Below are 26,432 nucleotides of genomic sequence, written 5' to 3' on the forward strand. Positions count from 1 at the left end.
CTAAGCAATTTTCAAGATTTCAACTAGTGATTCAGCATCTACTCAAGTGACCCAAGCATTTATCCAGGTATTTTCCTCAGGTGCCAAGTTTTACAGTTTGAGAAGTTTGCTTTAATCATTAAACCCTAGTTTAGATATAAATATTGTCTAGTTCAAAAATGACCCAAGGGATAGTGGGCCATGAGATTCAACTTGTTAGCAATGAGGTTAAGCAACCTAAGTTTAGACCTATAACAAAATTTGCATACAAAAATGATCCTATTGGTGCTCTATCTGCCATCCTTGAAAAAGTCATTATGGTTCAGGATGTGTGAAAGTGCTATAATTGTAAAATAGGAGCCATAGGAGATTTGGAAATCTTTAATTCCTATGAGAAACTCTATGAAAATGGTATCCTGAAAGATGAGTTTTCTGTTATAGAAAAGAAGGGTTTAACCAAAGCCCTAGTTTTTCCAATTGTATTAAAATATGAGTGGATACACATAATACTCAGTAGAATCCATGATGGATCATTCTAGTTAGAACAAGGACTAGTCAAAATTACCAAGAAAATGGTTCATAGGGTTACAAGTTTTCCAACCCTAGATCAGCCAAAGACATTAAGAAGTGAAAAGAAGGAAATAATTGAGAAGAACACAGGTGCAAAATGGAACAATAGAGGTATGACCCTAGATACCATAACTGATTCCCTTCTAGACTTTGCTGTAAGGATCATATCACATAAGTTTTACCAATCCAGTAGGTTAAATAGTGTACCCTACATAGTAGTGGATGTGGCATATAAGCTTATAAAGAAAAACCACACCTATGACCTTGTAGAGCTCTTGTTGCAATAGATCAATGAAAATCTTGGAGCTATTAGAAAGTCCAAGGGAGCACAGTGTAAATTTTGTTCAATGTTGGTTTCTATGTTCTTCTATGCAATGAAGGAATTCCCTTCATTTGAAAAAATTAATTGGAGTTGAAATAGAACCATTGTTGATCAAATTAATGATTTCATTGCACAAATGGGAGATAGCTTTGATGATCAAATGTCTATCTATTTTGAGGATTTCAAAAATGCAATGAAGAAAAGAATGAGAATACTAGTTTCATTGGTAGAAAAGCATGTAAATGACATGTTTTCTTGTTGATATTGATTATACTTACATTCAAGTAGTCCTTCCAAGAACAATATGGCTTAGACCATTGGGATATGAGCTTGATGTTGACCAAGCTTTTGTAGCCATCACAACATAACTTGCAGAGGAAATGGGCAAATCTGCCAAGGCATTTGGAACATTTGACACTATCAAATCAAGAGTTGTTACAGAACTCAAGATAGCCACCACAATCAAGAAGAAGGACAAGCTAGTAAAGTAGATAAAGAAGAAATTTGGTGTTGAAGAATCTAGTGCAGCAGGCAAAGCAGAAGAGATTAGTGAAGGATAAGAAGGTGAGCCAGAACAAGAGCCACTTAAAGAGAAAGATGAGAGTGTGGAGGAAGCAAAAACCAAGAAGGCACCCATAAAAGGTAGAGTCATCAAAAGAAAGACAAAGACGCCTCCTACTTCTCAGCCTTCACCAAAGAAAGCTGCCATGCAAATGCCCAAGAAGCCAACAACCAGAGCCACAACAAGGGCCTCTACCCAAAAGGCCAAAGAGGAAGCCAAAAATAAGAAGAACACAAAGGCACAAGAAGAGCCAAAGAAAAGGAAAAGATATGTGGCCCAACCTAATACTGATGAAGAAGATTAGACTGAAAGGGTAAGTCATCCTCCTAAATCTTCAGTTGATATATTATGTGAGAAGATTAGGAATGGAGACTTAAGTGAAATGGAAAAGATTGATTTCAATAAGTTTAGTAGAGATGAACAAAATAGCATAGAAGAATTAGTCTATGCATTAATGGCATAGTTCAAGTATACACCTCTTGAACTAGATGGACAATTGCCAAAGGAATTGTCTAAAACTATAGAAGCCAGATGACATTTCTATCTAATGATGGAAAAAGAGATGAGGGAATCAACCCTAGCAAACCTACTGCCTGATTTAACAAAGGAATAGGTAACTCAAGAAGTCAAAAGGCATAGTAAAAGGTTTACACCTAAATATAGGGCATTCTCCATCCTGCAAAACAAAATTGAAGAAGTTTTATAGAGAACTACAAGAGTTTGGAAAAACTTATACAAAACAATTGAAGATGTCCTTGAAGAGGTATAAAAAGAGGAAGTTGCTGCTAAACCTAAAGAAAGAAGGAAGAGGAGAGAAGAGAAGATAGAACAAGAGAAAAAGGTTGAAGAAGAGGAAAACAAGAAAGAAAGAGAGGAGGAAGGAAAAGATGAAGACAAAGGTACTTATGAATAGCAAAGTGTGCAAGACACACAACTTTCACCTCCTAGCTGGCCTCACTCTACTACCACACCTACAGAGATCATAAAGATTAAGGATGTTGTTGACACCACATGTCGAAACATCAATCCATTAACTACAAAGGATCTTACTAAGACCCTTGACCAAATGACTCTACAAGTACAATTGAGTACAAGTCCTATATTGGTCAGTGTGGATAATCTTCAAAAGTTAGTAGACAAACTCAAAGAAGCCAAGGTGTCACCACAAGAACCACCTCAAACCATTAAAACTATTGGGCTTACATTTCTACCACCTCCATCACCACCAAGAATAGCCACTCAATCTCATCAGGAGTTGAGTGCAACAACAGAGGTAATCATAGGGATAATAGTTTAGATAGTGAGTACACCTCCAATAGTAGTGACACAAGAAGAAGCCAAGCAAGAAAAAGAGGAGTCTGCAATACAAACCTTGGTTGAATTACAAAAAATAGGAACTCCCAACAAACCCAACCATAAGTTAAGTACTAAAAAAATGACCCTACATGTTAGTACACCAAGTTCAAGTTGTACTAGGGTAGCTAGGACCATTCATTATGGTATTCCTGAGCTTGATGAAGAAACTAAAATACTCTATTATGATTCAAGCACTCTAAATGAGGAAAAGATGAATGAAATACAAAGTGCATTGGATAAGAGAAGGAGGCAAGAGGCAATAAGGAAAGACTAAAAATAAAAGTAGGCAATGAATGAGATAAAATATATATTCATGGATGCTTTTAGTCTTCGACCTCCAGATGCAAACATGCCAATACTTGAGCAACTCTTTGATATAGTTGACCAAGTGAATAATGAAGACCATGATACTAATGTTAAACTAATGGAATGCTCAGAAAAGAAGTTTGTAGGCAAAGTCAACTATAAAATAGCTAATAACATAATTTTGGGATAGGTTGACCTAGCTAAGAAATTAGAAAATGTAAAGAGTGTATTAGGGAACACATTTTCCCTTTATAGAAAATTGTGTGATTTTTCCAAGTTCACACAAGAAATAAATCCAAAAATTTTGAACCTTGAGAGTAAATTAAAGCTCTCTAGCTTGCAACTACCCTTAGATCCTACATAGAGTCAAAAAAAATTTGCTCAAACACTTCACACTCAGAGGGAATTAGCTGCATTATTAGCAGAAGAGACCACTATCAAAGAAAAGTTGATGCAAATCTAGGCTTGTATCACTCCTCACTTGGAATTATTACACAAAGAGAAAATGTCTACATAAATAGTTCTGAAGAAGGATCCAAAAATTTCTACACATGAAGGACTTGTTGATCTAGCAGTAGAGCTTGCAATCCAACAAAAGTCATTGAATATTGCCTTAAATAACTGGGATGCAACTCTCCAAATACTCCTTGAGGTAAATAAGACATTTTTGGCCAAGCATAGCATTACTATTTAGGACCCTTTAACATTTGTATCAAAAAGGGGGAGATAATATTGTGAATATTGTGGAGTTATAATTATTAGGCATAATGGCACAAGACATCAAAATTCATTACATGACAAGGCATGATCAACTCAGGGGGAGTTATAATAATTTTTGAGGTATATATTGTAAGTTACAACATTTTGATCAAAGTTTTTAAAACCTTTGTATATATACCAAGTAGATCAATGAATGTACTCATAAGATCAGATAAATAATGCTTAGTTAAGTGTTTTTGACACTCATGTCAAATGGGGAGATTGTTAGTCCAAGAATGGTTTTGACACTTGAGTGCCAACACACTTAACCACTTTCTACATTAAAGATGAGTACACTATATATGTCGAGCCACAAGTTGTGTCGAGTTAGGAAAGCCATTGGGTGCTAAGTGATTTTTAGGTGCTGAGCAGCCTTTAGGTGTCGAGTGACTACAGGTGTCGAGTCATAAACAATGCCAAGAAAGATAGGAACGATATGGGAGCCGAGTTATAGAAGGTGTCGAGCATCAGGAAGCAATAAGTGCCGAGTAACTTAGAATCAACATATGAGTTTGTAACTTCACAAACTCAGATGTAAACCATTTTCATGGCTAACATATGATGAATCTCAAAGGATTTAAGTGATAAGATCAAATCATTTAAATTTCCTATGCAATATACATGAAACCAATAAGAAAAATGGAGAAGGCATGCAACCAATGATAAGAGTATAAGGAATGAACAGAAATAGAGATTCAATATGGATTGTAGATCCACATCTAACCCTAAGTCCTCGAATATCTTTATAAGGAAGACTAAGTCTCATTGTATGAAGTGGAAAAAAGGTGTGGAAGGTAAAATATTTTCAGAGTGAAGTATAAAAAGACTTAGAGGAAGAGATCAGCAGAAAAATATTCAGTTAATCCGAACAAAAGTAGTGGATACAAACGAATATCAAATCTCAGAGGATCAAGATCAGAAGAAAGCAATTTAGTGCCTATATTCAAAAATCAAGGATTGTAAGCTATCAGGTTTATTATACCTAATACTCTTTAGCCATTGTATTAGAAAGGAAATCCTATGATGATAGGTTAGCTTAACAACTATTTTGTAGATCCTTTAAACAGGTGATTAAATCCTTTGATAGGGTAGCACTTTATTTAAAGTGTTTGTAAATTCTCTAACTAGGTGACTATTGATACAGTGTAAAGTCTTTAATAGGGTAGGCCTTTAACAGGGAAGACCATTAGAAGTGGTTAAACATTAGTGCTATAGTAATTTTTGTGGGTATCATCCCCACCCCAGTTTTACCTTCTTATTCCTGAAGGGTTTCTGGGCTACAAAAATATCAAGTGTTATGTGGTGATACATACTTGTTTCTCATGATTGCTTAATGTTTATATGCATGCATGTTCATTTCAAAGATATGTTATTAAGAATTTAAAATAGGTCAAAATCTAGTACTTCTAATTCACCCCCCACCCCACCCCCCCCCTTCCCCCTTCTTAGAATCATTCTTTCCAATAAGATATTACAACATACCCATTGGTTTAGAATCTTCTATTCCAAAATTTTTTAGTATCTCCTTGATATATTTGGACTAATTAGTGAAGATAGCTTTCTTCATTTGATATACTTGTAAACCAAAAAAAAATTAATCTCACCAAACACTGACATGTCAAATTCCATCTTCATTTCAATCACAAATGATTTACATAATTCTCTTAACATTCTAGTCATGCTTGTTATTAGTGACATACATTTATTCATATTTTAAGTTCATACCAAGCATATTGTATAGTTAATAGTGTTAACCAAGAACTTTAGTTGCTACTAAGCTAAATAGTTACTACCAAGTCCTTTGGACAAATTTTAGTTTGCACCAAGAAATTACTATAAATTTGATGATTAGTAGTGTATGCCAAGTTTACCAGTGCAAACCAAGTTGTGTAGTGCTTACCAATTTTATAGATGATGTGATGCGAGTTGAGTGTTAACTAAGTTATTCAATGTTAACCAAGTAACTCAGTTTATACTGAACTCATAGTGATAGCATTGACCAAGCTATGCAGTGTGAATTAGGTGATGTAGTTTATATGCCAAGCTTCAAAGTATTGGCTAAGTCACCAGTGTAGACTGAGTTCAAGACTACTTCAAAGTGATTAGTATGGAAAAAGATTCTATGTCTACTAAGTGTGTGATGATGTCAAGCATTGATAGTGGATGTCAAGTATTAGAACCTCACCAAGTTAATCTTCAAAATTTGAGTTTCTACACTTTGGTTGACTCTATAATATTTGTGTAAACTTGTACTATGAATGACTTTGTCATTGTGTAATTGGATTGGTATATATGTAATGTATTGTATCACATCCAAATAATCAAAAAATAAAATGTAATAATTAGAAAAGAGTAGAAGAGTGAATTAAAAAGGCTACAATAGCGTAAGGAGTAAAAAAGATTTATCTATCATAGCAAGGTGATTTGTGCACTCAGAGGAATCTCATTCAGTAAACCAAGTTGTAGATATTGCTTCATCCTAACAAGTGAATTAGTCAAATAATTTAACAAGGTAGACCTAGCAATCTTATGTAAATCTCTTAATTGAGTGCATACTTATTTGTATATTTGTAAATCCTTTTGCAAGGTGGACCTAGCAGTCCTTATTGCTCCTAACATGGTAGATCATTAGAAATGATCATTGTAAGTGTTAACAGGCCAAATTTATACTATAGTACTAAAGCTTGTGGGTGTCATCACCACCATAGTTTTACTTTCTATTTGGAAGGTTTCTGGGTCACCAAATTGTGTGTCAAAAGTGTTATTTATATTTTAATGTTTCAAGTTTCTCATGCATGCAATTAGATTATAATATACATGAAGGATTAATTGCTAATTAAGGATAAAGTTTTATAAGTTACTGATTGATCCCTCCCCTCCCAATTACTTATTCTATCATAATATTTCCAGCAATTGGTATCAAAACTTTGTGGTTCTCAAAGAAAATTTTAACAACTTGAGTAAAGATCAAAGGCAATGGAGGTATTCAGACTTGACAAGGCTATTGATAATGAGAAGCCAAATTTGGAATTGGATATTGGAAAACTCAAGAAAGAATAAGAGCAACTCTCTCAATCCCTAGAAAGAAGAAAAGATCTTGTAATCTAGATGAATGATCCACTCTAAATTGAAGAAAGAATTGTAGACATCCATTCAAGAAATTCAAATGAAGCTAATGAAGCAATCAAAGAACTATTGGAAAAGAATAGTACTCTTCAAGAAGAAGTAAGAAAACTAAGAAGAGAGCAAGAAATTTAGTGAGTAATATTTTTGAAGTCATGGAAGAGAAAAACAAGATAAGAGAAGAGATATAAGGAAAGAACAATGAAATTCAACACCTATCCCTTCAACAAGTAGACTTCATTGATCAGCTCATCAATGCAAATGAAGAAATCATGAATCTAAGATCATAGAATGAAAGATTGTAGAATGATCTAAGCACTAAAAGGAAAACCAATGAAAGGATAATGAAATCCCAAGTAGACATGAATTAGTTGAATGAGAAAAGTCATTACAGAAAAAAAAAAAGAGGAAAATTAGGAATTGCATATATAGAAGAAGGTGAATCATCCAAGCAAGGAGCTCAAAAGAATAAAAAACATACTTGTAGTCACTGTGGAAAGATATGTCATACATCAAAAAAATGTTGGAGCAATGGGAAAGAAAAATTTAATGGAATGTTCTACAATTATAACCAACATGGTCATAGAGCTAATGAATGCAAAGAAAACTCAAGATTTGATGGCAAATGTCACAAATGTAAGAAGCATGGGCACAAGTCATCAGAATGCAAAACTAAGATATTGAATCCAAAAGAGGAGATTATAAAAGCTATATTTGGTTGGGACTACACCACTTGGTCTAGATGTCATTACTATGGAGAATCTGGACACATTAGAATGAATTGAGAAAAATATCACATGAGGAAAAGAGATACTACCAAAAGATGTTTCATTTGTACAGATTTTGGTCATCTTGCCAAGAATTGTATGAATACTAAAAGAATTGAAGATGAAAAGAAGGAAAAATCTGATAACATTAGAAAGAAAATGAGAGAATAATGCATTCTAAAATCTACTAAGAATGCAAGTCAAATAAATAATGAACAAGTCACTCAAGAATTGGGTGACTCCACCATTTTTTCTTGATTCCTCAAAGAAGAACTAGAACTAGGCTACTAAAGAAGATATCTAATATTGGTTCTAGTTGATAGGAAAAAAGATCCATATCAACATTCAAGATGCAAAGGGATCACCAAGTAAGAGGTACTAGTTACTATTGAGTTACCTTCCTTATTGAGTGAGGTTAGGTTACAAACTCTATAGGGAAAGGTCAGGAGTAACTAAGTCTTATGTGGTTACCAAATCATGGAAGACTCTATTGAGTATTCAATGCAAGTGAATTGGATGATAGTTTGTTTTTTGATCTAACATTTGTATAGGCATTTATGGAAAAATTTGATAAAAAGAGTGAAATAAAAGTCATTTCTCATCATGAATTTTTGAGAGCTATTTGTGCAAAGTGATCTTCAGAGAATTTGAGAATTTTGAGAAAATTATTACCAAAAGTTTTCATATTCTCTCAAACCTTACCAAGAAAAGATGGCATCCACCAGCAACAAAGGAAAAAGAGGTTCAAACATGTTGGTTCATGGCATGAAATAGTAGGCATTAGGTTTCAAGTTGACTCCTATAGTTTTGAAAAACCTAGATTTGAGTGGAGCACACTCTCAAATCCCTCCAAAGGTATTTTTTATTGATGATATCCATTCATATTTCAAATGTGCTATACAAGATATTGGTACACTAAAGATGGATGAAATTTTGAAGGAGTTATGTGTTGATGGTGTGTTGAAACTTGAGCATCAATATCTTGAGGCAAAAGGTTTAACTCACATTCCTCACATGCCATAAAATTTCCAAGTGAAATGGATAAGATTTATCCTTATTCATGTGCATAATAGTTAGCTATGGTTGGAGCAACCAATTTTAATAACTAAAAAGATGATCCACGAGATCACTAGTCTCCCAATGTTGGCAAAAGCTAAAACTATTGGACTAACTACTAGCCTTCCCCTTTGGGATTTGTGACATAGTTTAACCACCCCATATGTTCTATAATTCTAGTGGTTTTATTAGGAATTAATAGGTTTATCTTTTGGTGCAATGATAACTCTAGCTTATAACAAGTGATATTAGAGCTTGGTCATAGGTTCAAATCTCCTTGGGTAAAACTATGGGGGGAATTGTTGGATTAACCACTAGCCTTCCCCTTTGGGATTCATGTGGTTTAACCACCTCCTATGTTCTATAAGTCTAGTGGTTGTATTGAGCATTAATAGGTTGATCTTTTGGTGCAATGGCAACTCTAGCTTGTAACAAAAATGACTAAAACCCACAAAATATATAGTTCGAGTAGATTGAACAATGTATCCTACAAAGTAGTTGATTTGACATATAAGGTGGTGAAGAATGACCTTTCTCTTGACCTTGCTAAGTTACTATTGAACTAGTTCAACAAAAACATGGAGAGCATAAAAAATTCCAAAAACAATCCATGTAAGTTCAGTTCACTCTTGACATGTTTATTATTCTATATAAGAAATTCTTTCCATCAAAAGGCACTATTGTTTGGAGAAAAGATGTACCAGTCCTTTATTAGATTAATGAGTATATTGCTGAAATGGGAGAAAACTATACAAGTATTATGTCAACTATTTTGATGCATTTAAGGAGAAAATGAATATTAGATTTTGAATTTCAAAGAAATTAGTTGAAGATTACAAAGATGATGTCTATTTCATGGTTGATAATGACAAGCTATATATTTAGGTAGTTAGGCCAAGAATTGCATGGGTAAAACCTCTAGGATATGAGGTGAACATTGATGAAACTAAAAAGATAATTGAGGCATTAAAAAATGAGCTAGTGGATTCTAAGGCTACTTATTTTGGCACCTATGATGAGGCAAAGGCCAAGATAGAATTGGAAGTCAAACTTCCTTAGATAATTAACAAGAGCAAGAAGAGGATTGTCAAATTGAGAACTAGTTCTACTCTTCTATTAACTAAAGGAAAAGGAGAGGATGAGGAAGTAAAGGATAAAGAAAAGTTAGAGGAAGAAGAGCCATTGAAGATGAATGGTAAGGTAATCATTACCAAACATGCCAAAACATCCACTATTGTGTTCATTAGGAGATCTTCTAGAAAGAAAATAGATAAAGAAGGAGGAGACATAATTTTCAAGAGGTCTCCACCCACATTTGAGGAAAAAATGAAAGAGTTAGAATCAAGTTTTGGAATTACAAACTTCAAGGAACTGAAATATGAGACTAGGACTACAGATGAGTAGAAGAAGATAGAAGATATATTGATATCCAAAATGGGTAAGTGAAAATACTTACCTGACCAACTTACTCAAAAAATTCCTAATGCTTTAATGGATAAGATGAAGCCAAGATGGGAGCATGTCATTCAAATTGCAAAAGATATACATGAGAAGAAACTAAGGTAGCTTATGCTAAATTTGAATGTCAAGGAGGTGAAAGAATCTTTGAAGAAAAATGAAGAAAAGCTAACTTTAAGATTCAATACTTGTCTTATTCTATTGAAAGAAATTGAGAATGTTGTGAAGAATGCTAAAAACACATGGAAGAATGGCTATCTTCTTTACAAACCAAGTAATTTTGTTTTAAGTGTAAGTGATAAAGATGATGATGATGATTAGGAGGAGAAATATGATGAAGAGTTGACTCATTTTGATAATGTAGATGATGAAGAGGAATAGAAGCAAGAAGCTACCAAGGAAGTTGTGCAAGATACTAAGGAGATTGAACAAGTGAAGATTGATGTAGTGGTCATAGCCTCACTTCCTTATTCTCCCAACAAAACATTGATAACATCAAGAATGTAGATAGCCTGAGTAGGATTGATTGTGACCAACACTAAAAACACAAGCAATCAATCAATCTTTGCACTAGTCTAACTCAGTACTTCATTGATAGTAGTGCCAATCACTTCATCTACTAAGCTGCAAACTCTTCCCTCTATATAAATTTTGGCTACATTAGGTAATCCTAGTACTAGTATTTCAATGAGTGTAGTATAAAATTTTTGCAATGAGTCCTACCATTTCAACAATTATTTCCATTCCTGGTACGCAAGAAATAAGTGCAAGGATAGTTGAGACCAATCCTCAATCGAGCACAAAATTTGTGGGTAAAGGCAAAGAAAAGGAGGAGGATATAGATTTTGATGAGGAGATCTTCATTCCAAAATGGGACATCTCAAATCTAAATCTAGATAAGATGCAAATTTTTGGAGAACTACTTCAAAAGAAAGACAAGAAGAAAAGGCTTAGAGAGGAAAGAAACAAAGAGTTCAAAATCATTGAGGATGCCAAGAATATTCTAGCAAAGGCTCTAGGCATAGAGGTTGACACTTCTCAACCAACTTTGTATCAGTTGGTAGAGGTAGTCCATAAATATAATGAAGATTTGGATGGACTTGAAAAATTATGCAAAAAGCCAAGAAAAAGTTTGAGAATAAAGTCTTAGAACTTATTGCTCAAAAAATTTTCATTTATGAAGTAGAGCTATAAACTATTTTAGGCTCTCTAGAAACCTCTTGCATTAATGTATCTTTACTTTTTGGTAAACTATGTGATACACCATTTTTCACAAAAGAGATAAGAGATAAATTATCAAAAAATGATGAAGATCTTAAGGCAAGTACACAATAATTGCAGCTTGACCCGAGTTCTAGGTCTTCCCACTTCAATAAGATTAGATTTTTGATAGATATGTAGGTAGAATTTCTCAGAGAAGAAGCAAGAATTAGATTGACTTTGATAGATATTCAGAAAATGATTCTCCCAAACATGGATGCACTATAGAAGCATATTGCATATTCAAAAATGCTCATCCATGATAATAACTTCTCCATTGTAGACCGCATGATTAAATTGTCAATAGAAGTGTGAGTTGCATTACATACATGCAAGGTCTTGCAAGAGAATTGAGACAAGACTTTGGTGCTTATTTTGAAGGCACACTAAAACTTCTTGTCACATTTTAGCATTACTATGTAAGTAAATATATAGCATAAATCTTTGGCATTAATGTCAAAAAGGGGGAGAAGCTATAAGAAGATATAAGGGTGAGAAGATGTAAGGAAAAAAGGGGAGAAAATTGAAAGAATATTGGAGAAGATGTATTTAGATGTATATTTTATGTATAGTATACTATATATTATGTATGGGGGAGCATTGCCATGTATAGAAAAATATATCTCTTACAAAACCAATTTTGAAAAATCTCAAAATAGTATACTCTACCTAGTTGGAGACATAAGGTGATGGATAAAGATGTTTTTGAATGTTCTTGAATTTAGTTTTCATTGATAAGTGTTTTTGTCACTAATGACAAAGGGGGAGATTGTTGAAATTCTAGTCATGTTTGTTATTAGTGACACACTTATTCAGATTGTTCATACTGAGCATATTGTATAATTAACATTGTTAACCAAGCACTTTAGTTGCTACTAAGTTCTATAGTTGCTACCAAGTCCTTTGGACAGATTTCAGTTTATGCTTAGCAGTTACTACAAAGTTGATGATCAGCAGTGTAAACCAAGCATCTCAGTGTATGCCAAGTTTACTAGTGCAAACTGAGTTGTGCAGTACTTACCATGTTCACAAATGATGTGATACAAGTATAATATTAACTGAGCTACTCAGTGTTAACCAAGTAACTCAGTTTATACCAAGCTTATAGTGATAGCATTGATCGAGCTATCACCAGTACAAAAACAACAATATATTACTAAATAAACTACTAAAAATTGTAGATATGTGACTAATTTTGATCACATGACCAATGGTAATTTATTTCCAGACATTTATCTCCCAACCAAATTTATGACTAAACTATTTTAATCATTGATTTAGTCATTTATTGCTGTTACTTGGTAGTTTATATGGTAGTTTATTTGGTAATTTTGGTAATTTATTTGGTAGTATATTTGGTAGTCGATTTGGTATTTTTTGGGTAGTATATTTGGTAGTTTATTTTGTAATATATTTGGTAGTTTATTTAATCATTAATTTAGTCATATTAGGGCATGATGGAATTGAACCACCATCCTCCTACTTGTAAAGCAAGTGCTCTTCCATTGAGCTAGTACTCTTTAAAGAATAATGCATAAAATTGACAAATTTTTCTTCCCAACATTAGATCTACCATGATCATGGTCACTGTAATATGATATACTCTTCTCAAAGAACACAAATTTTAGTTATTATGAAAAACAATAATCTAAATATTTATCAATAACAATTCGACAATTTGAAATTCTTCTCTTCAAGCATTTTAAAATTATATTTCATGTCAATTACACTTCTCTAAATTATTGTAGTGATAGACTCTTATAAAATATAATTTGGAGCACTTCAGCCACACACAAGTATTGTGTCTTGTGCTAACTTCTCAAAAAAAATTGGATGTTCATAATAACAAAATTGGTGATGATCATGATATTGGATTTTTTGATTTGTGCCCTATATAAAATTTTGATTTTTTTGTAGTTGTGCATAGTGAAATTACCGTATTATAGATATGTTTGATTAACTAAGTCCACATGTTTGTGTTATTTGTAGAATTCATACATTTTCTATTTAGGGTTAGAAATTACTACTAATTTTATATTTGGTAGTTGAAGAGTCATATGTGAGTTTACTAGACATATACAAGTAAATACAAATTTTTAATTAGTACTTTGGTACGAGCTTCCTATTTCAAGTTTTGATTTTCATCTCTATATCTTTTTATTCTATTGTTTAATTTTTGGATTATCAGGCAATGTTAATAATGAGATGTAATAGTTCAAAGTAGATCACACTATATTTAGTAGCATTTACTATTTAAATCTACTAAATTTATAAAATTTTCAAATATTTGAGGGATACCATATCATATTCCAAGTACATGATTATGAGCAATGATTATTCAATTAGTACAACATTGATATGTATCGTGTTTGTATGTATATGTTCCAATTATTAGTGTATAAGAGAATATATGATTCAATAGTAAATTTTTATCAACTAATTGTTTAAACTTAAGAAAGAAAAAAGATGGTGTGATGTGTCAATTAACATCTACATGAAAACCCCACTAACTATTTAAAATGACGTTAATTTCTAACTATTAATCTCCCCCAAGTCACTAGTTATATACTAACCACTTTACTAATTACTAATATCAATTTTCCATTAGCAATTTTTTATTACACCTAAACTTACTGACCAACTTACAATTTTTTTTAAATTCTATTAAGATCTTTACCTTACCATTTTTCTAATAGTGACACCTCAAAGCACATTACAAATCAATGTGTGGCATTATATTTTTATTTACAATTTCTCAACAATATTGAAGGACTATACTATATATTTAAATACTACATGATACATACATACATACATACATAGATATATACATATATAATGGATTAATATGCAGTACAACTCGATTACCCTATCAATATCAATCAATTCCTAAAATTTATTGACATATAATCCCCCTTTAGCAACCTTACTAATCATCCCATAATTAGATTTCTAACTAACTTATTAATATATCTTTAAATAACAATCACAACTACCATTATATATATATATATATATATATATATATATATATATATATATAATCCATCACTAATTATCATTATCATATATACTCAACTAACCTAATGCTAATTACAAACTTGCTAACTAAAACTAAATAGTAACTACTCCCATACTTCTTGCAATAATTGCTTAAATTTGTAACACCCTACAACTACCAACTAAGTCCTAACTAGCCACTCACATGGCACCCACATGATTTTCCCCTCTTCGTAAGAAAAACCACCCCATGTGAAAGGTTCCCTCCAAATTCCTAAGGAAATATTTCAACGCATGGCTTCCAAGATCCATTTGAGCACTTCTCTTTGTTGTCTCCTTCCCATTCTACTTGCATGATTCATAAGATGGCATTCAAGTTTGTAGGGATAAGATGGCGTGTAGGTTGGTGGGGACCACTGTCTAGTATGGTGAGATGACAATGCCATAGCATTGGGTATAGAATTTATGTGGACACATATGGGTCACATGACTTTACATGGGTTTCTTTTTTCAAAAAATATTTTGAATTTCTGACACAAAAGGGTCACATGTCTTTTGTGAGTCCCATTATCCCTATTTATTTAAATGTTTATCAATTACTTCCTTAGGAAAGATTCTATGGTATATTCTTTTATTATTTTATTGGACTATAATTGGGAGGGGAATTATTTCACACTCCCATACAAAATTCAGCAAACAATTTTGCATGTACAGGCCTACTCTACTCTTTCTTGGTGTTTTATGCATTGTTTTCTCTACACAATTTAGGAGGCCATATTATGGTTTTAATGGTGGTTTGATGTGACTACCATTTTTCATTGATATTTTTTAGTATGGTGTTATCAATAACATTTTATTGCATATATCTAAATCATTGGAATGATTAAAAATCACAAGAACAATAGTTTTAGGACATGCAATGTATTTGCAACAAGATCCAATATATTCTCCCTATTGATGAAGAATTCCAAATGAGATTTTCTCACTAAATCAATACATAGTGGAATTCTTTTCATACCCAACTATGTCTATTATGATACAATAAACTTTCTTTGCATTACATCTAAATACAAAATATAAATTTTTACAATGCAATCACTTACGCTTATGCTCATAATTCTCATCATTTTTTTTAATGGAGTCGTTCTTCAAAATCGTGTACATAAGATGAAAATATCACATCTTCAATACAATACATAGAGACATAAGTAAAGAGTTTAACTCTTACAATACAGCATACAATAACATGGAGAAGGATTCATCCTTTCATGTACATTACAAAGTTACACATTTCCATAATACAACATCAATATTAGAGTTTACCAAAATAGTTACATAGTTGCACATTACAAAGTTACACATTTCCAAAATAGTATTTTTAGTACTTGTATGGTAGGGTTAGAGGTGATAAGAAGAGAAAAACAAACACCATTAAATGCCTTTTTCCAAATGCCCTCACCAAGAGTCTACCAAATACCCTTAGTGGGAGATTTACTAGTTTGCATTTGAGCTGATGTTGTGTCTAGTGGCTTTCCAAAACAAAGTGAAACAATATTAAAATCTGACACAATGAAAATGAGCAAGTTATACATCAAATATTGTAATTTAATTACTTATACTTAAAAAAATTCTAAGATCAAATTTAACTCATAAATACTAGAATTTTAGAGCAATTAAAGAAAGATTAGGCAACTTACTACTGAATGTGAAGGCTGGAAAGAACATCTCAAGCATGTCAAATGCTAGTTTGCACAAACAACCATTGGTAGATATGTAGCCTAACACTTAAAATGTGAGAACCATTTGAATTTATTTGTTCTAATGCATAGATAGTTACACACAACATTCATAATATCCTGGTAAAGAGTGTGGTGAATTAAATGGAGGTAACATAGGCACTGACCCATTACAAGATAGAATGGACAGGGAAGACTGAATGAAGAATCAATTTGTGGAGATCTACACAAGGAATTTTGTGATCAAAATACTATAGACTGAACATGAGGGGGAAAAAAAGATGCATTTCCAATGTTTCTAGTGTTGATGCTCAAATTAGAGAAATCAGCATGGGAACCTAATGTGTGGACCATGTATGATGATGCAATTTGAGAATAGTAAGAATGTGATGATTCAACATGAGGAAGCATGGAAATTGGAGGTCTATGCATTGATGGAGATTCTATTAAGGATGACAGTGTTGATTGGCTCTAGGAAGAGACTAAAGAATTTGTAGATGAAAGAAAGATGTTCTCTATTACTAGGGGATCTACTACACTTGCATGTTTTGCATCATGTTTTCACACAGGGAAAAATGTCAAATTTCTTGTGAGTCAAGTGTCTATGCAGAAAGCATGAAATTTATGACAGTGATGTAAGACATGTAATTTCTCTCCAAATTTATAATCTTCAAGACATACAAAATAGGTTTCTAACATGTAGTTGTGATTAGTGACAAATGTGAATATCAGGCTTATAAAGCTTTCACTTGTCAACAAATCATACCATGTAACCAAGGATGGTGTGAGTTTACCTGTCTTCCATCTAATAACCAATACTTATGTATAAAAACATAGATTGCAAGAAGGGTAGCCATGGAAACTAGAGAAGAAAAGGATATTATCATTACTCCCTTTACCAGAGCTTTCTATATTTTCAAAGAAAAAAATACTATTCATTACCCTTTAGCAAATGGATATTAGGAATTGTCCTATAGAGTTACAATGCATGGTCTAATTTTGATCATATACTGATTAGAGAAGCTCAATTCTAAAGTGGTTAGTATAATCTGATCAAAGAGAGAGCAACTAATCAACTGTACCCTTGTTATTTGGTGCCTACAATATAATATCCTTGTAGAGTGTTTAAAATAAATAGATTTTAATAATGGCATTTGATATTTTGGGTCACTGAATCATTTGATTATTTTCAAGAGGATCTAAAAGAAGTCATAATATGGGATAGGATGAGCATAAGGATGGGAATGATGGTAGTAGAAATTGTTAGTTTTGCTATTGTATTGCATCTGAATTTAGTTAAAGCTGGGGTGTGTATCATGACAGTTGAAGAGGATCCTGCGGTGGGCTACATAAGCTGCATTCCAAGGCTTGAAGTAACTGTTGTATCTGGTGGCAAGATTGATGCAACAAGTGAGGTTGTTAAATCCTAATCCCAACACTTGGTATTGCAACATGATATGCTTCTAGGTGAACTCTTTAACATAGATAACTATAAAAAAACTCTACAACTACCAACATATCACCAATGGGTTTTATGTCCAAATGTTAGTGGATGAGGCAGAGAGATTAAGGAAATTATGAGGGAAAAACATATTCTTCAAGATTGGAAAGATAAAAGATTGACAACTCATGCCCCAAAGTTTTTGGGGATTCCAAAAAAAATATGGCCAATAATAGGATCCAAAGAGAAATTTGGAGTGGTTATTGGCATAATTGATACAAGGATTTATCCTCAATATCCAAGCTTTATAGCTCACAATTTCTCTCATTTTTGGCCTATTCCTAGTTACATAGGAAATGTGAGGATGACCCTAGTACTAATAGGAATTTATGTGATGGAAAGATTGTTGGGGTTCAACATTTTGTATCTATAGAAATTGCAACAGGGTCATTCAACGATTCAATTGATTTTTCTTTACCTATAAATGGGGATGGGCATGGGCATGGAAGTCATACAACTATAATGATAATAGAGAATTATAGAATATGAATGAAAGTGCATGGTTACAAATTTGGGAAGGAAAGTGGAATGGCTCCTAAGGCACATATAGTTGTCTACAAGACTTTATACTGGCAGTTTTTAGGTTTTGTTGTTGATGTGGTGGTAGCTATTAATCAAGTTGTAAAGGATTGTGTTGATGTTTTCAACCTTTTTGTTGGACCAAACAAGCCTCCTCCAATTGCAAAGAATAAATTTCTTAATGGTTTTTATGTTGCCCTTCCTTCTATTGTCAAAGAAATACTATTTATAGTATAAGTAGCAAGAAATTGCCAATTTCCCAGATCCATGGTGTCATTCAGTCCATGGATAACCTCTATTGTGGCTGGTGTGGATGATCGAAGCTTTCAAGATATGATTTTCTTGGAAATAGAAAAAGCATTTCTGGTATTGGAATTGCACCTCCAACACAAAAAGACAAGTCTTACACTCTTAATTGCAGCAAATAATCCCATGTTAAATACTTCTGATATGATGTTTAGTATATTTGACTGCCCAAGGCCTAAGGTTCTGAACAAGGCTCTTATTCAAGGAAATATTTTTAAGTTTGTGGGTATTCATAAAAATTAGTATTTGGGGGTGCATCTGTGAGATGTGGTGGAAATAGTAAACAGTTCAAGTGCATCTATGAATCAAGAACTAATAAATTGATTGGAAATGTCTTTCCATAGTAGTAACCCAAAAGTGGTTTTATTCAAAACTTAGAGAAGAAAAAACATCTTCTTGAGAGCGGAAAAATTGATGAAGATAGCAATTTTAGGAAGAGATATGGCTAGAGTGTCAAAAAGTTTTACAAGTTGCTTCTAAATCTATTTTAATGAGTTAAAAAAGGTTTCAAAAATTGTAACTACTATGAAAATGTTAAACTATATCAACTATTATTACTTTCTAGATGTAGCTCTTACAACATAACTTTCCAAAGAAAACCCTTCTGCCTTGGACAAAATCATATGAATTACTGGGAAAAAAGACAAGAAGAGAATAAATGCAAGATGAGGCAAATAGGCTTCAAGTGATTTTTTATCCATGACCCATTTCAAAAGGGTAGAAGCTTCCTTAGTTGATCAAGACTTATAAAAGAAGATACAAAGGCAACTTGAATCATCAAGAAAATGATAGTTTAGAACATAATAATGTAGGCTGTATTTTCCCTATTCCTCTAGTGGAAAGGAATTTTTAGATTCTTCCACAAGGCTTGGGAGGAGGATAGAAGACTCTTTGGAAATCTTATCCCTTTCCTTGTTGCATTTGGTGCTACTTCAGCCATAATAGCAATGGTTACAACACACTTCCTTTCTCATGATCATAACTAAAGTCTCCTAGTAGAAACATTTGCTTAGATTCAATGATTGTGTCGTCGTTATATTAATAAGCCACCCAAATAAGAAAAAATCTTTTGGGGAATTTTATCTGTCATAAGAAACACTCTTGGCAACATATTTGAGGTTAATAGCAAAACGTACCAAACATGTCTCTAATAAACCCACAAGAGGAACAAATCAATAAAATTATAGCAACCATGTCTCTGGTAAACTCAAGAGAGGAACATCAATATGATAAAGTATGCAGAAAAGAAACATGAATATATAAGGACATGTAATGCATATAAATAAATAAAAATATGAAGGGAAAACAACCCTAACTTTTCTTTTGAACATTGAGTTTCTGAATAGGGCAAACATTATAACAAAAAAAGACCTCCAAAGTAATAGATTAGTGGTAAATCAATGTACACTCTCTTCCATGGCCCAAATCAAGACCCTAAAAGCCATAATCATGACTTTGTCAATCTTCTCCTATGGAATTGTGAGCCAAATGACATAGTTTTAGCTCTACTCATTTCATTATTACAAGCCCTAACCATGACGCAACTTTGAAGTTCCTGCAACCTTCTTTAAAATCTTCTCTCGCCCACTAAATAGGGTTGAGTGTGTATGGGGAGTGATTTATAGTGATGTGGTAGTAGGAGGTCTAGGTGTTTCTATGATTGGCCTACCAAAGAGTTTCACATCCATGCCAATCTACATGTTTTTTTATCCTTTTAATTTCATGCAAACTTATCATTTTTTTTTGTGTCCCTGACTTGTAGCTTTAGATGTTTCTACTTTACTTTTATCGGTAGGGATTTTCTATTCATGTTTTTGAAATTCACAGTGACCAAAATAAGGGGGTCGGTCCAAATACAATAAAAAAGCTGGTAACAAGCACATTACCAGCCAAAAACCCTAGTAGTCAAAAAATTAACTAAGTAAAGATCCAAAAGTATGCAGCCATGAACAAAGACCAGCAACTAAGCTAAAACCAAAAAGGTGACAAAATTTTGACACTATCCAAATACCCAAGCCAACCCAAGTCTTAATTACAACTAATAACCAGCAAAACCAATACTAAAAGTAAAGTATTAAAATTCTTTGGATCCAAAGATCCCAATAACTGATAAAATCATACAAAACTTAATTTTCCTTTTTTTCTTTCCCCTTTGCATGAAGTAGGATCTGGGCCTAGTCATTAGCAAGAAACTTGAAGAGCAACTTATGGTCATCCATGTCCAAGCTCACGTATTCCTTTTCATGTGCTAGCAATTGAAGGGTTATTGCCACAGAATGGGTAACTTTAAGGCTAAATTTGGAGAAGGTGAAGAACCCCTCCTCCAAAGCTTTGAACCTTCTTTCCAGATGCATGTATCACTCATCCATCACCTTGGTTCTATCTTTAGGCCCCTCATCTCCCTTTGTAGCAACCTCCTTCATTTTTTGCACCTATGATTTATCCTACAAAACCTGTGGATTAGAGGAAACCTTTGAATTCTCCTTAATAGGGGATGAAATGGTTATGGGGGAATTATCCTTCTTGTTGTTCTCTTCACAAAAGTTAATAGGTTTGATAGAGAAGCTAACACATGGGTGGTCTTAGTTTTCCCTACATTTCCATCAGATTCCTGGCAAAACTTTTCTCCCCCTCCTCATTACCATCATCCTTCTTGGAGTTGGTAATATCTTCCTCCTCCCTTCTATCACTATTGTTGCCTGAGCTATCTTCTTCAACCTCCTCCATTGGGTATCTAAGGGACTTCTATTTGCACCTAGCTTGGGATTTGGCAAGCCTACCAGACCTCCTTCTAGGTTTACCCCCATTATCCTCCACCAAATCCTCTCCAACAATCTCCACTAATTTTTCAATTTTAATCTTGTTGTTTTCCTTTTGTTCTAAGGCTATGTCAATTTTTTTCTTTTTCTTAGTTTCCTTAGTAGGGGATGGCCTGGGGGTGTGCATTTTCATCCTCGTACTTGAGCTCAGGGGGGGGGGGGGGGGGTGGGGGGGAGTTCTAACCATGGCATGGGTTTTCCACAACCACCTCTCTAGGGGGACACAAGGCAAGGTGAAATTGATAAAGGAAAAAAATTAAACCTTGATGAATTATGGTAAAATTTAAACCTTTACTCTTTTTCTCTCTAACATCAGAAACCATGTCTTCAAGAGAGTGTAGAAGAAAAAAAGGAATAGAAATGAAGTCCCTATTTCTAAAATGATTCAATAGAGGAAAATGGTAGTAATAGCATACACCAAACTTGCTCTGATGGGGACACAACCCAAGCACATAATGGACACAACAAGAAAGGGAAAATTTTATTAACTATAAAAATATGCTAGTACACTTAGTGTAGAGAAATAGACTCCAATACATGCCCTATGGGCTTACAATAGCATAAATCTGGAGATAATTTCTACTCCTAGTACCTTCTCTCAAACTCCACTCTGAACTGCCTTTTACAATGCCAGAAATGTCCTTAAATAGACCCCAAAGGGTTAAGGATTAGGAATACATTCTAAAAAGTGCTAGTTGGCATCCACCAACCAAATAGAAGGCTCCAAAAGTCACCTTAAAAGTTGGCACAAAACTAGAAGAATCTAGAAATGGTAACCAAACTTCTAGGAGGCATAACTTTTGAATTGTAGCTCTGATTGACGAACTGTTTACATTTTTAGAAAGCTCTTGAAGTGCTCTATAGCCCTATGGACCAGCTTTTCTCATCCCCCATTTTTCAGCCCTATATAAGGTCATTTAATGCCTTGAACCTGACTGTGAAGCATTCTTAGAAGGTCTCCAAAAATTAAAAAACTATGATAACTTTCAAACTGTGTAGCCTTTTGACCTAATTATTTTTTTGGAATATTCTAAATTACAATTGTAATCCTCCCTCCAATTTACACCTTCTAATCCACCATAATTATGGCTCAATTACATAGTCCTATTTTTTTGGCATTTACACGTATCCCAAGGTTCTCAAATACTCTAACCTAGAACATTGATAGTAGAACTGTGAGAGTTGGAACCTTTATTTGACCCAAATGAGTATCCAAAAATGAAAACACATGAAATAGAAACTAAGTCTAAGTACATTTTTTTGGGTGACACAGGATTACCCTTATACCTTTGGATGGTCCTGCATCATGCCCTCTAGCATTAGATACCTCATAAGGACCAAGCACACATCATCCTAGGGAATGGGTAACTTATCTCTTTTAAGCCCACCTCTATAATGAATCAGATCCTCACCCTCCATGAAAAAGCTATTCATGCTAGCCTCGTTAGTTATTTTGGTAGCTTTCCTCCATTTTTTGCCCTTCATGGAGAGGTCGGTCGCCATGGAAATTACTTCCTCTGTGACTTGGAAGGTGATACCATTGATGGTAACCTTCATATCATTCTAGCTATTCACAAACTAGGGCACACAATTCTCATCATATCCAACCATCGACATCATGTAGGGTAAAAAACCCCCTTCCTTTAGTAAATACTAGGTAGCCATTCTGTCCTTAAAGTTCTCAATTTTTGTTGGCTCCAACCTATTTAGGTCCCCCCCCATTTCAATTTCTCCAATTTTTGACTCCCCTTCTATCCAATTTCTGAATCCAATTTTCTATCCATGTTAAAGTCGAAGGAAATTTCCTATTTCATTCTTTATTATGTTCAAAAAATATTTAGAACCCCTCTATTTCTTATTATTAATAAAAATTGAAAGGGAAAGTAGTTATGTTCTAATGTTTAAACTTAATATTTAGTAAAGGAATTTTTTTATAAAACTAAATTCTAGGAAAAGAAAATAATTATGATATAATGGTTAAAGTACATTCTATAAGAAATATTTTTATTTATTTATGTTGTATAGGTAAGTATTGTAAGAAATAAATTTACTTTTGAATAGGAAAATTAGAGCCTTGTGTATGAGACTTTAACCCTAGAAATTAAGATGAATAATGAATTTGTGTAGTATACATTAGTTATAAGATTTTGATTTTGATTTCATATTTAATTTATTTAAAATGTTTATGGAAATATATACATTTTACTAATTAGTACTCCTTCAAGAAATGAATCAAAATTCATAACTAGAGCATTATATAAAAGGATCTATAGAGAACTGTAACAAATATATAAAAGTCATCTATGAACTACACCTAATTCTTAAAACCTTAACATGGATTTATTTATAAATAATAGATTAAATTAAACATCTATTATAACTATTTGAACTATAATCTTCCAAATCCTTGATCTATTTAGAGAAACATTTAAATATTGTGGCCTTTTTTTTATATGACTATAATATTTATCTTCTTATTTAAGATAAGATAAATTAAGTGTAAGATTGGAGACTTTATTTTTGTGTCAATATTGGTTCATACTAGGAAGATATCACATATGGGAAGTGATCACATTGTTTATCACTTTTTAAATGAGCATTTAAGAGGTTGGAAGTGGAAGAAATGAAGTTTTTGGAAGTCGATGACTTTGACTCTCTACACATACACAAGTGGAGCATATGAGCACATCATCATCAAGACTTAACACAATTTGTAACTTGTATATGATTAGGTTTTTCTATAGCATAATATGTCAACTTTGATTTTTTTTTTTTAACTATATAACTCTTAATTATAACTTATATAATTTGATTATTGGTGGACTCGATTAGAACCAAACAAAATTATCAAAAGGTAAGAACCCATTGATATCTTGTATATATTTTTACTTTTTTAAATATTTAAATTTATAAAACTTTCAACTATATTTTTTATTTATTAGTCTAAAAATTTGAACTCCTTATTCAGAAAAATAAATTAAAGAACATACAAGTATTCAAGATAGAACTCATAAATATCGAAGCTAACTAATTTTGTATATATGATTATTATTCAAATTATAATTTGGTAACATAACATAGAGAAAGACAAAGCATATAAATATTGAAGATAATTAACTTTCATATATGATTACCATTAGGAAATAGAAATAGACTATAATAAAAAAGAATTAAAAAACTTTAATAAATATAGATGATGACGTATTTTGTATATATGATTAGTATTAAATTTATAATTTGACAATGAAACATAAAGAAAAAAAGGATCAAAACATAATAAATGGAGATTCACTAACTAATTTTTATGATTACCTATCATTTTGAGCCTTTGAAGACTTATGTAAATGTCATAAATAACTACCAAAGACCAGATGGGGGGAGGAATAAGTGAATGAATGAAGGATTTTATTGACATCCACAAGACCAATGACCTATGGGACCATGAGTGAAAACATCTTACACTAACTCTATATTCCTCTCTAGATATGATCTCTTGCTATAACTTTTGATAATAAAATTGGTTCATTCTATCATCTTTAAACAAACTATGTGTGGTCCCTACCTCCAAGATGAACCCATAATGGGTCGATCTCTAGATATGTCATGCACTTGATGAGAAAGTGTCATTTAGTTTCAACAACCCCCTTTACACACTATTAATTATCATTTTGAAATCATCGGGCTTATCTCCTAAAGTCTTTTATTGCATTTCCTATGGAACATCACTTTTCCACAAATTTTCACCACTTTATTGATTTTTTAGTATGAGACATCACCGAATCTAGCCAAAGTCTCTAATATTATAGCTTATTGGCTAATTGAATAATGGTTCTCACTATTTTATTAAATACTAAGATATATTAAATGTAACATTATAATAAAATAATATTAAATTTTATAAAGATGGTTATTACATGGCATTTATGTGATTAATAGAAATTATATGTTGATATTATAAAATAATTAATTGATAATTAATATTTTTTATATGCACATATAGACATTGGATTTTTATTTTGAGTGCGTGCAAGGTTTTTATTTTTTTCAACAATTTACAGATAGATTTTGATGAGCTTAAGTGTAGACTGGGATGGTTTTGAGTTCATTTTTAGTTCAATATCAGTTAAGATGACATTCAAGGAAGTTAGCTGATAATGATGTATTGATAGGAAAAAAACTTCAACGGTGAGTAATAAACATTATATAAATGTTAAAGAATGTAATAATATGATAAAACAATTATCAATAATTCATTTAGTCATTTGCTTTGGTGTCTAATTATAAGTGACCAATTAATTAGTCATATACTTAATCATTTATTTAGTCACTTATATTTTTCTAACCTTGTCATTTTACCTAATGAACAAATTAGTCATTTATTTAATCACTTATACTTATAAAGTATAAAATATTATTAGAATTTGATCACTTTTAGTCATGTGACTAAAAATTTTAGTCTCGTGACTAAAATTTTTAGTCACATAGTCATTTATTTGCCAAAATTCTACTAGTGTATGTAGTGTGAATCAAGTGATTCAGTTTATATGATGAGCTTCACAATATTCACCAAGTCGTCAGTTTATATCGAGCTCTTTTCTTGTCAAAACACCAAACTATTTATCTCCAATGATTTTTTTTAGTTACATGATGTCTTTTGATATACTTTTCTAACATAGGCTCTTTTCTTATTTTTTTTTCAACACATTCATCTTGAAATATAATATCAAGCTCATTATCTCTTTCTTGTTCAAGTAATGGTTTAGGTTCTTGTTTAGGTTTTAGTTCAATCTCTACACAATTGACATTGCCTTCCTATTGTTCAACTTCCTCCATCTATGACTCAAAATCATTTATCTATTTCTTGACATCCATGTTTTGTTACTTGATAACTTTCTATTACAATTCGACATTCCAAATCTATTGAGGAGTTGCATCTTTAGTTTCTTGTTCAAGTGGAGTTCCTAGAGCACTATCATTCACATATATGAATGAGTTGTATTATTTGTGTTCTATCTGACATTTAACTTCATTTT

At 32.5% G+C, this 26,432-nt stretch overlaps 2 pseudogenes; one reads left to right on the forward strand and one right to left on the reverse strand.

The window, feature by feature from the left end:
* Nucleotides 1-16,351: 16,351 nt before the first annotated feature.
* On the reverse strand, nt 16,352-17,141 carry LOC149547992 (receptor homology region, transmembrane domain- and RING domain-containing protein 1-like; annotated as a pseudogene).
* A 339-nt stretch (nt 17,142-17,480) lies between these two features.
* On the forward strand, nt 17,481-18,924 carry LOC149547993 (subtilisin-like protease SBT2.5 pseudogene; annotated as a pseudogene).
* Nucleotides 18,925-26,432: the final 7,508 nt, after the last annotated feature.

This window comes from Cupressus sempervirens, chromosome 7 (assembly GCF_028749045.1).
Source record: "Cupressus sempervirens isolate cs-2001-9-10 chromosome 7, ASM2874904v1, whole genome shotgun sequence".
NCBI lineage: Eukaryota > Viridiplantae > Streptophyta > Pinopsida > Cupressales > Cupressaceae > Cupressus > Cupressus sempervirens.